The 10,902-nt window shown below is 47.1% G+C and overlaps 1 long non-coding RNA gene across 1 annotated transcript in view; it reads left to right on the top strand.

Annotated features, from left to right (window-relative positions):
• The first annotated feature begins 1,186 nt into the window (after positions 1-1,186).
• The window catches only part of LOC149521387 (uncharacterized), a 30,283-nt gene continuing 20,567 nt past the window's right edge, over positions 1,187-10,902 (top strand). Inside the window, exons 1-2 of the long non-coding RNA XR_016347978.1 lie at positions 1,187-1,219; positions 3,999-4,103. This is a non-coding gene — a long non-coding RNA (uncharacterized LOC149521387). The remainder of the gene's footprint in view (positions 1,220-3,998; positions 4,104-10,902) is intronic.

Here is a 10,902-nt window from a genome sequence, read left to right as displayed (position 1 = left end):
CATGGTCCCCTTAAAGGTCCAGGATAGAATCAGAGAATCTTAGGGCTGGAAGAGACCTCAGGGGTCACTGAGTCCAGCTCCCTGCTCAAAGCAGGACCAACCCAACTCAATCATCCCAGCCAGGGCTTTGTCAAGCCAGGGTTTAAAAACCTCTAGGGATGGAGACTCCACCCCCTCCTTAGGGAACCCATCCCAGTGCTTCCCCACCCTCCTAGGGAAATAGTTTTTCCTACTCTCCAACCTAGACCTCCCCCGCTGTAACTTGAGACCATTGCTCTTTGTTCTGCCATCTGTCATTACTGAGAACAGCCTCTCCCCATCCTCTTTGGAACCTCCCTTCAGGAAGTTGAAGGCTGCTCTCAAATCCCCCCTCACTCTTCTCTTCTGCAGACTAAATAGCCCAAATCCCTCAGCCTCTCCTCATAGGTCATGTGCTCCAGCCCCCAATAATTTGTGTTGCCCTCCGCTGGACTTTCTCCAGTGTGTCCACATCCTTTCTGTGATGGGAGCTGCAGAAAACCTGGGACTGACATTTCCCAGATGTAGTGCTTTTAATGAGGTACCTTCTGCATGTCTGACACATGGCATAAAACATGCTCCATTTTGGTGAGAGAGAAATTGCAGAAAAGTGGAGGTTTTTTTCTAGAAATAACTTACTTGGGTTCAGGGATTTGGCTGGAAGGGGACACACACACAGTGAGCGGGACATGGGACGTGCAGGGGAGGGGAGGGAAGACAGGAGGGAGATCGTGGGAAATGGTCAAAACCTGGCCAGGGCGTGGGCCCTAGGCAGGGGAATTACTGCCTCCCGAAGTGGAAGCTTCACCCTCCACCCCTGCTAGCAACTCCTATTCCAATGTACCTTTGTTTAACAAGGGGACTTAAACTCTCCAACATATGGAGACATAGATCTCTCTGTCTGCTCTGTCACAGGCGTGTGGGGGAGGCTACATAAAAAATTACTGAACTTGTGGGGAGAGTGGGCAGGTTACTCCCCTTTCAGGCGTACCCTCCTGTGACAGGGCATCTGCCCCGCACTTGCCCTTTAAGGGCAAAACCCAGCCCTGAGTGAGGGCTGAGAGGGAAGCCCCAGTGAAGGCAATTATTGCTAATGAGGGCCCAGCTGGGGGCTGTATAAAGACGAGCTCCTGCAGGGAGAAGGGAGAGCAGGAGGGACCTGGCTGACTGAGAAGCAGGAGGCAGTGCAGGGCTGGGGAAGGTAGGTAAAGCTGAGGGGGGGCTCTGGCCAGGCAAGCTCCCAGGCTTCAGGGCCTGAGGGTGTGAGGGCTGCAGAGAGGCAGCCAGGGTAGGCAAAGGTAGCAAGTCCACATACCCTTGCAAATGCTGAGTGGCCATGGCAGGCTGCAGTTTGCCCTGGAGGTGTAGGCTAGGTGAAAACTGGCAGTGGGTCACTGAGGCGAGGAGGGTCTAGGGGAGCTAGGTGTTCCCTGGGGGGCAGAACTGCACGTTCCCAGGCAGGGGAGGACCCTGGAGTGCAGACTGACAAACACCCCCTGGAAGGGGGGCTGAGAGACACTGGTGTGGGCACTGCCAGAGGGCAATGTTGGAGGGACACTGTGGTCCAAGAGGGGTCTGGACTGGAGAGTGAAGTGAGACCACAGGGAGACACCAGCCATGGGGAGGCAGTGCTACCAGCAGGTGGTGCCATGGTGATGTGATTCCAGGGTCTCTGTGAGATGCTTTTTTGCCCCCTCTAGGTACAGAGATCTCACTGGGGGGCTGTCCCTGAACTGTGCTGCCAGTGGGAGCAGCCAAACACACAGGTGTGTCTACACTGGCATGATTTTGTGCAAAAGTGGCTGCTTTTGTGCAAAAACTTGCCAGCTGTCTACACTGGCTACTTGAATTTGCGCAAGAACACTGACTTTGTAATGTACAAAACCAGTGCTTCTTGTGCAAATACTTTCACGCTCCTGCTTGGGGGGGAAAAGCCCTCTTGTGCAAGAATACTTGCTCAAGAGGGCCAGTGTAGACAGGGAAGAATTGTTTTGTGCAAAAAAAAAAAAGCCCCGATGGCTAAAATGGCGATGGGGGCTTTCTTGTGCAAAATTGTGTCTAGACTGGACACGGATGCTTTTGCGCAAAAGCACTTTTTGCACAAAAGCATCCTTGCCAATCTAAATGCTCTTTTATGGAAATACTCTAATGGAAATGTTTTTCTGTTAAAAGTATTTCTGCAAAATCATGCCAGTCTAGATGTAGCCACAGTCTGTGTGTGTGTGGGGGGGAGGGGTCTTATGAGTAGGGACAGTAAGTCACAGGGGGGCACCATAGCCTCTCCCCCCTCCCCACACTGTGATTCCCCTGGGCTGGCATCTGTGCCTCAGTTTCCTTCTCTGAAATCACTTCATCTCCTGCTCCCACCCCCCAGGTGTTCACACCCTCCCCTGTCACCTAGATCCAGCCCCGATCCCATATTTCCTTTCCCCACCTCCAGACACCTGGCACTCCAGGCCTGATGTGATATCCCCTCATCTGCCTTCCCTCTCCTGCCCATGGCCCCTAGCAGGCCCCAGGCTGCCTGCACTTCATCCCAGAGGGGCCCAGCCCCGAAGTGCCTGGAGCCCTGATCGCCCCACTCTTCCCCCTCCCCCAATCTTTCTCAATCTTCCTCAGGACCCACCCCCTCCCCCAATCCCCACCATAGCCAGGCACCCCTGCCCAGGGGGAGGGCTCTCAGACGAGCAGAGGAAAGTGTCCACAGTGGCTTGTGGCAGAAGCATTGTGCCACGGCCTCCATCCCCCATCAGCCACTGCAGGGCCAGTGCCTGCTGTCCTATAGGGATGTCACTGTGTAGCTGAGTACATGATTAACCGATAAACCTGGGTCCATTGGTTTATCTTATTGACTAAATGAAATCTTTCCCCTTGCTGTCTCTGTAGCAGCAAAGGTGGGGGAGCAGGCTCCAACCCTCCCTCCTGTGCACTGCTCTCATAGAGAGGTGGCAGCACAGAGGGTGAGGGGGGCAGATGGGAGCCGGTACGTGCGGGAGGCTTTCAAGCCAGCCCCCTGTGCATGTCAGTTATCAGAGGTGGTGGTGTGGTCCCAGGCTCGCTGTGGACAGAGGCTGCTCTGTGGGATGCTGGTGCAGCCTCCGAGGCACAGCACAAGGTGACGATGGCTCCCCAGGAGTGGGACTGGGAGCACACTGGAAGCCAGCCCCAACCCCGGGAACTATCGAATAGTTGTGTAACCGATAACATTTTGTGCAGTTACACGACTATTCAATTAATGTTTAGGAGGATACTCTGGATCTCCTAGAGTGTTCTACCCATCAAGCACACAGGTGAGTGTGGCCTGCTCCCGAGGAACCCAGGGAGGAAAGGGGGTTACATATGTTTAGTAAAATCTACCTTTTACAGTTGAGAGAGTGCTGTTGTTTATTGAACCTGGGTGGTGTAATCCAATTGTGGAAGAAAATTGGCATGACCAATTGGTATATATGGTCATGCCAATTTTCTTCCACTATTTGATCTGAGGAAGTGGGTCTGGCCCACGAAAGCTCGTCACCTAATAAACCATCTTGTTAGTCTTTAAAGTGCTGCATAGTCCTGTCTTTTGCGTACAGATGTGGTTGCCTCATCTCAAAAAGATATCTTGCATTGGAAAAGGTTCAGAAAAGGGCATCAAAAATGAACAGGGGTTTGGAATGGTTCCCATATGAAGAGAGATGAAAGACTGGGACGTTTCTGCTTAGAAAAGAGGGATAGGATAGAAGTCTATAAAATCATGAGTGGTGTGGAAAAAGGGGGCAAATGACATATAAATAGACCCAAAATTTATTTATTTATTTCTCTTTCATCTCAATATTTTAAGCCAGTCTTGTGTGGGTTGTTTTGGTTTTGGTTTTTATTTTTTGTTTTAAATTTGACTCCTTTGAGGCTCATCCGCCTGAGGTTGGCCATGTTCCCAGGACCAAGAATTTTAAGTTCATGTAGCATCTATCGGAGGCTAAGTTTAATTTTTGCCATTCCAGGAAATTGAGGAGGCAGCAGCTGGCAGGAGACTACAGAGTTAGAAGAAGGTTGGCTAAGATCTGGCTGAGACAAGTGGCCTGGAGACACAATATTTTTATTCCTGGGTAAGTAACTGGATTTTTTATACACAAGTATGTACAAACAAGTATCTGGCTTCTTAATGCCAGGGATGCTGATGTTTGGCAGACATACCATGCATCTGGGTTTTCCCGAACATGATCTCCTTGTATTCTTCCAGTCTCCACCCATGCAGATGTCTGAAATATGGCAAACTTCCCTGAGCATCTACAACGGCTTCCATAGAAGCTGTGGGAAAGAGTCCGCCAAGAACTACTGGCCATGGTAGAGCTTGGGGTTGTAGAGGAATCCCCTAGTGCAGCGTTTCTCTCACTGGGAGTCCCACCCCATAGGGGGTAGCAAGAGCAGTGCATGAGGGGTCATTTGTGGGGTCATTTGTAGGGTCACCATACATTGGGATTTCTGGGCCATGACCTCTTTGTTAGTCCTTAGGTCTCTGTTCAGGTGGACTTGGGAACTAAGAAGGAATGTCCATTATTTCTATTTGACTTCCGAGCTGGGTGACCTACCAGAAGCCACTGCTCTGCTGCTGACCAGATGGAAGGCAGTTCCAGCCCAGCAGCAGTGCAGAAGGAAGGGTGCCAATACCATACTATGACACCCTTCCTTCTGTGCTGCTGCTGGCAGGGGACTGGATGCTTGGAGAGTGTCAATTGGACAATTTCAGGTATTGCTGTGTAAAATGTCATATTGTTCTAACAGACAGTGCAACCCCAGAGCAAGCTGCCTGTCCTGGGAGTGGCTGGCCTAATGGATAAAGGCATCAACCTCTGGAGGCTGGGTTTGTGGGTCCAAGCCCCACCTGTGCCTGCAGTGAGGGTTAAGGGCATAACTGGAAGATATGGCCATGCCTGAGGTTTAGTGGCCTAATAGGCAAATCATCAACATCTGGGGCTTGGGAGTGTGGGTTCAAGTCCTAACCCTGCCTAGACTCAAGCAAGCTAAGATGAGCTTTACAGCAGCAGTTGATTTATCTAGTACCGACATGATACATCAACTGTTGAGCACTCTCCAATACATTCTTATACTCTACCAATTCAAAACGAGTAGGTGGAGTCAAGGGGAGAGCATCAGATGTTAACATGCTGCTATGAAGATACTTCACAGCCTTTATTTTAGACTTCTAGCTGCAAAGGACTCTACATTCCTGTTCAAGGGTCAGTAACAATATTCCTCTATAGATCTCAAAGCACTAAGAAGATAAGCATCATTGTTACAAATGGAAGAACTATCACACAGGAAATGGCTTCCCTCAGTCCTGGAACAGCCACTGACTTAGTCTGACTTATGATCCAGTACCTTGCATACTGGGATACATTGGCTTGTTCTCATTAGCTACTTTGGAGTTATTTATACTTAGTCACTTGCTCCATCCTGATGACCACGCTCAGTTTCTTTACACAGATTAAGCTATTTAAAGACAATTTCCCAATAATGATATTACAGGCAAGATATTACCTGCTTTGTTTTTTCCTCCTGGCTTCTTAATGGCTGAGGTTTACTGAAAAATTACATATTGCAGTGTAATTCAAAGGGAGTGCATCTTTCTGGAACATTGTGCTTAAAAAACAAAGGCGAGCTTTGTCAAGTCGCTGATGTTCCCTTTTCACTGAAAAGCTTTCCATCTTACTTACAAATTATAGTGTTTTTCAATGCAAATGAACCACTAGAGAACTACTGCTTTTTCTTTACCCAGATTAGCAGGTCCCATTGACTAGACTGAGCAAATAAGCCAAACATAGCATCCGGATGCAATGAATATTAAAAATAACGAACCTGTTTAATTATTGTGATTGGTGAAGTATGAGCTTATTAAATGCTTCTGAATTGATGGGATTTGATGCATTTTTGCTTTCTGAATGCAGAGAGACTTTTTTCTGATCCTTAGTCTTACGATATACTCTTTGTTAAAATTAACTAAGGGGATGAAATGTAGCTACACATGCTCACATACCTCTGGGAAATATCTCGTGCTGGAGAAACAAATCATATGTGACAGAAAGTAGAGGCACTTGCTAGAAAACTGTGAATGAGAGCGCACAATCGACCAATTTCTGTGCAAATTACCTGGCTTGTTCCAGCTACTTAGAAAACAAATTTAACGTTAATTCAATTCTGCTCCCTCCACCCCCAGTGTGTCACTGAATTTATGTTCATCTTACAATGGAAGATGCATGCAGGAAAAGCCTAAGGTGCAGTAATAATCATAGTAATTGTTAAGTACATGGGAAATGCCAATCCCTGACCAAATGGTCCTTCTAGTCGAGTATTCTAGACTCCTTGATGGTGGTTTAATTTCATTTAATCCTTAGTATTGTGATGCTGAACATTCAATTCCAGTCCTTTTTGAAAACCAGCTCAGTGAGCCACGATGATACATTGTAGGAAATGGACACATCATCACTGGCCACACTAGAGATCACTCTTCTGGTGTTTGATTTAGTGCATCTAGTTAAGACCCACTAAATCAAACACTGAGGGCGCTCCAGTCAATGCCAGTCCTCCTCAGTTGTGAGGAGTAAGGAAAGCTGATGGAAGTGTTCACTCCTGTTGGCCTCCCTCTGTGAAGATGGCTCCAAGCTCGGCTCAAGGTAAGCCAACTCCAGCTATGTATCTTACGTAGCTGGAATTGCATACTTTGACCTGACTGTCAAGGTCTAGTATAGACCTGGTGCTGTGAGCATTTTGAGAGAAAACTATATGGCACTTTTCACCCAAAAGTCATGAAGCCTTTTACAGTAAAACTCCAATAGTCTGGCATCCAATAGTCCGGCACTCCTGATAGTCCGGCATCAAAATGGCAAGAGCCTAGTGAGTGAGCTTCGGCAAAAAATGTCACAAGGTAACAGCAGCAGCAGCTGAACTGAACACAAAGGGTAAAAAAGGCTTAAAAAAACTAAAACATTACAGTATACAGTATGTACAAGGGTTAAGAACACTTTATATACAGTATATAATCTATATAGTGTATGTATATATAAAACCAGCCTCCTGATAGTCTGGCATATCTGATAATCCGGCACCACTTAGGTCCCATAGGTTCTGGATTATTGGAAGTCTACTGTACTATGGAGAGTAAAATCAATTTACAAATGACTAACCTGAGGTTCAGGGAGGAGAACTGATTTACCCAAGGTCACCCAGCAAGGCAGTAGCAGAGCCAGAGACTCTATTCCAACGTTCTTTCCACTGGCTCTCACTTACTCCCCTGGCTTCAGGGGGTAGCCGAGTTAGTCTGGACAGGATAAACTTAAAATACAACACATGGGCTGTGTCTAGACTGGCACTTTTTCCGTAAAATCATCTGATTTTGCAGAAAAACTTGCCAGCTGTCTACACTGGCCGTTTGAATTTCCACAAGAACACTGATGATCTCGTGTAAGATCATCAGTGTTCTTGCGGAAATACTGTGCTGCTCCCATTCGGGCAAAAGCCCTCTTGCGCAAATCATTTGCGCAAGAGGGCCAGTGTAAACAGCACAGTAATGTTTTCCGCAAAAAAGCCCTGATCGTGAAAATGGTGATCGGGGTTTTTTTGCGGAAAACTGCGTCTAGATTGGCCATGGACACTTTTCTGCAAAAAGTGCTTTTGCGGAAAAGCATCCTGCCAATCTAGACGCGATTTTCCGCAAATGCTTTTAATGGAAAACTTTTCCGTTAAAAGCATTTGCGGAAAATCATGCCAGTGTAGACGTAGCCACGGTGTGGTAGCACTTTATAGACTAACAAATCATATAGATGGTATCATGAGCTTTCATGGGCACAGCCCTCTTGTTCAGATGACCCTAGCTAATTTGACTTGACAAAATTGTTCTAGAGAGCCTGTGTTCCTTTCTCATAGAACAGAATGAATTGGAGTGTTTGAAACCAGGACTTTAGTGCAGATTACAACTAGGACAGTCGCTGACATTTAGATCTGAGTTCAAACTTCTTCCAAGTTCAGCGATGCTTAGAGCAGAGGACAGAAGGTGAAAAGGTTTCAAATACCTAGGAAAACCCTGTTTTTTTTCCCAAGGTACCTTCAGCTTCCATTGACCTCACTGGCCTCTGTATTTGTATCATATGCATCTTTATATCCTTCTGCGTATGGAAGCTAATTACTTTGAGGGGGGCTTCTGTCAGTCCTGAGCCCAATCTTGGGACCTTTTTTTCCCCATAGTACTTCTTTCTTCTTCTCTTCTGACTTTGATGGTGACTATCCTCAGAGAAAGGCACAGAGATGGGAACTGCACTTGGATTATACAGGTCCCATCACTGAATGTGATACGTTCAACCCCCTGCAGCAATTATTTCATGCTTCCTGATTCCCAACAGCATCTGTTTCTTCCTTGAAGACATCTTCTGCTTTAGAGATCCTGGACCGTCTCAAGATGGAAGGGCAGGTTTGAACCTCTGTCTTTTAAACCACTGTAATGGCTATTGATGCCAGAAGATTACCTCTCTGCCCCTTGGTGTGTGCTCAGAAAGGTCAGGGTCCAATGGAGAGAATCAGGATTTTTGTGCCCCTGAACAGGGATTTCCACTCTGCTTCTTGAGGAGTTTCACATGTTTTGGCTCAGTCATTCTGCACCTGTTTGCCATCTTGTCTCCTGCGTTCTGCCAACTGCTTCAATTCCCTTGAGGAAGAAGCTGGAAGCACTGAAACACAAAATGCTGTGATAATTACATTGTCAACATCTTTCCTCCAACCAGCGTGAAGGCATGGTTAGGGATTAATCTGAATTCAACTGCTCCCGTATCTCCATAGCTTCTTGGAAGCGAACAAAATTAGCTACACCTATGAAATATGACAGGTGTTTCACGGTCGTCCCAAAGTGTGGTGTCCTGATATGGATGGGGAGAAGGGGTGTAAGGCAAGGCAATAACTGCTTCAAAGGCCCAAACTGAAGCATCTCTGGGTGCAGGGAAGATTTCTTCGTTATTTTTTGCAAAGATTTACAGAAGTGACTAGTGGTTTCACTGGGGATGCTTTAATGGAGCCTGGTTGTCAAACAGTGGGTGCTTCAGACATGGTTCCCCAAATCACTAGCCACTTCCAAACCTTTGCCTTTAATACTGAATATTTGAATCATAGAAAACTAGGACTGGAAGAGACCTCGGGAGGTCATTGAGTCCAGTCCCCTGCCCTCCTGGCAGGACCAAATACTGTCTAGACCATCCCTGATAGACATTTATCTAACCTACTCTTCAATATCTCCAGAGATGGAGATTCCACAACCCCCCTGGGCAACTTATTCCAGTGTTTAACCACCCTGACAGGTGGGAAGTTTTTCCCTAATGTCCAACCTAAACCTCCCTTGCTGCAGTTGAAGCCCATTGCTTCTTGTTCTATCCTCAGAGGCCAAGGAGAACAATTTTTTTTTCTTCCTCCTCCTTGAGACACCCTTTTAGATACCGGAATCATTCTATACACAAACAAAATAGAGGAAATGATGGTTCCGGAAGTCAGGAGTTCTGGGGTTTTGCTCTGGCCTGCCACCTGCTTTAGTAGCGGACCCTGGACAAATCACTTGAACTGAGACTCTGTGCCACCGTTCCCTTTTCTGTTAGTACAGGATGAATCCACATTAATCTGTGGAGAGACACTGGTTCTACGCCAGGATAACTGAGACCAAACCTGGCTGCAGTGGGGAGTTGCCCTGTTTTTAGGCAAGTGACTAACCTTGGGTGCCACCACACTAGAGCAAAACCCCTAGCAGAACGGACAAAGCCAGTATTAGCCCTGGAGAAACCAACCCCTGCATGAAACTAGACCAACTTGCAGTGGTGCAAACAGCAGCCCTGCCTCTCTGCAGTAGGGATCTGTACTAGTACATCTGCACCAGCAACTGGCATAAGATACTCCCTATAGGCAAGGCCTGTGGCTATGATTTATCCTTGAGTTCCTTCCATATAAACAGGCTGCTGGGAAGGGGAGGGCAACTGCCCTGGGCCCTTTATATCACTGCTAGAGCCCCAGGTGGTGCACATCCCACCCCTTCTGCCTCAGGCCCCACCCCTTCCAGAAGCATGGAGCAGGCCTCCTCTCCCAACACACGTTGCCCTGGGGCCTGGCAATTCTGCCTGATTCCCTGCATAAGAAAGGCCAGGTGGGGTCAGACCAAAGGCCCACCTAACCCAGTGTCCTGTCTGCTGACAGTGGCCAATGCCAGGTGCCCGAGAGGGAATAAACAGAACAGGGAATCATCAAGTGATCCCTCCCCTGTTGCACATTCCGAGCCTCTGACAAACAGAGGCTAGGGACACTGTTCCTACCCATCCTGGCTAATAGACATTGATGGACATGAATTTTTCTAATTCTTTTTTTAACTCTGCTAAAGTCCTGGTCTTTATAACATCCTCTGGCAAGGAGTTCCCCAGGTTGACTGTGTGTTGTCTGAAGAAACAGATGCTGTTATAAATGGTTGTTGTTGGTATTATGGTAGTGCCTCAGAACCCCAGTAAACATTTCGATTTAAAACTGATGCACTGGTTTCAGTAAAACTGCTTCACTCGAGACAAAGCCTTAAACCATTGATCTTATTAATGCACTGTTCTTAATGACCATCTCCATGCTAAGCTCTCTCGTGAATGTAGATCTAGGATCAACTTTGCTTTTGTCATTTCTTAGTACACACACTACTCCATGCCCATTCTGTGCAGCATCCATTCTCGTATGATGATCAGATGGAGGGGGCTAGATCTCAGAAAAGTGAATAGAACTCTTCCTGCCCCACTCCTTTTAATGAAAATGTTAGTGTTGCAAAGAGTTTTATGAAAAATAACTCCTGATTATGCTCGGTGGATAATTTTCTGAACCTAAATAATATGTTCATCTCAAATTGCT

Source organism: Pelodiscus sinensis, chromosome 27, assembly GCF_052426305.1.
Source record: "Pelodiscus sinensis isolate ZL-2025 chromosome 27, ASM5242630v1, whole genome shotgun sequence".
Lineage (NCBI taxonomy): Eukaryota > Metazoa > Chordata > Testudines > Trionychidae > Pelodiscus > Pelodiscus sinensis.
Note: the sequence above shows the minus strand (reverse complement) of the source record. Positions and strands in the feature narration are given on the sequence as shown.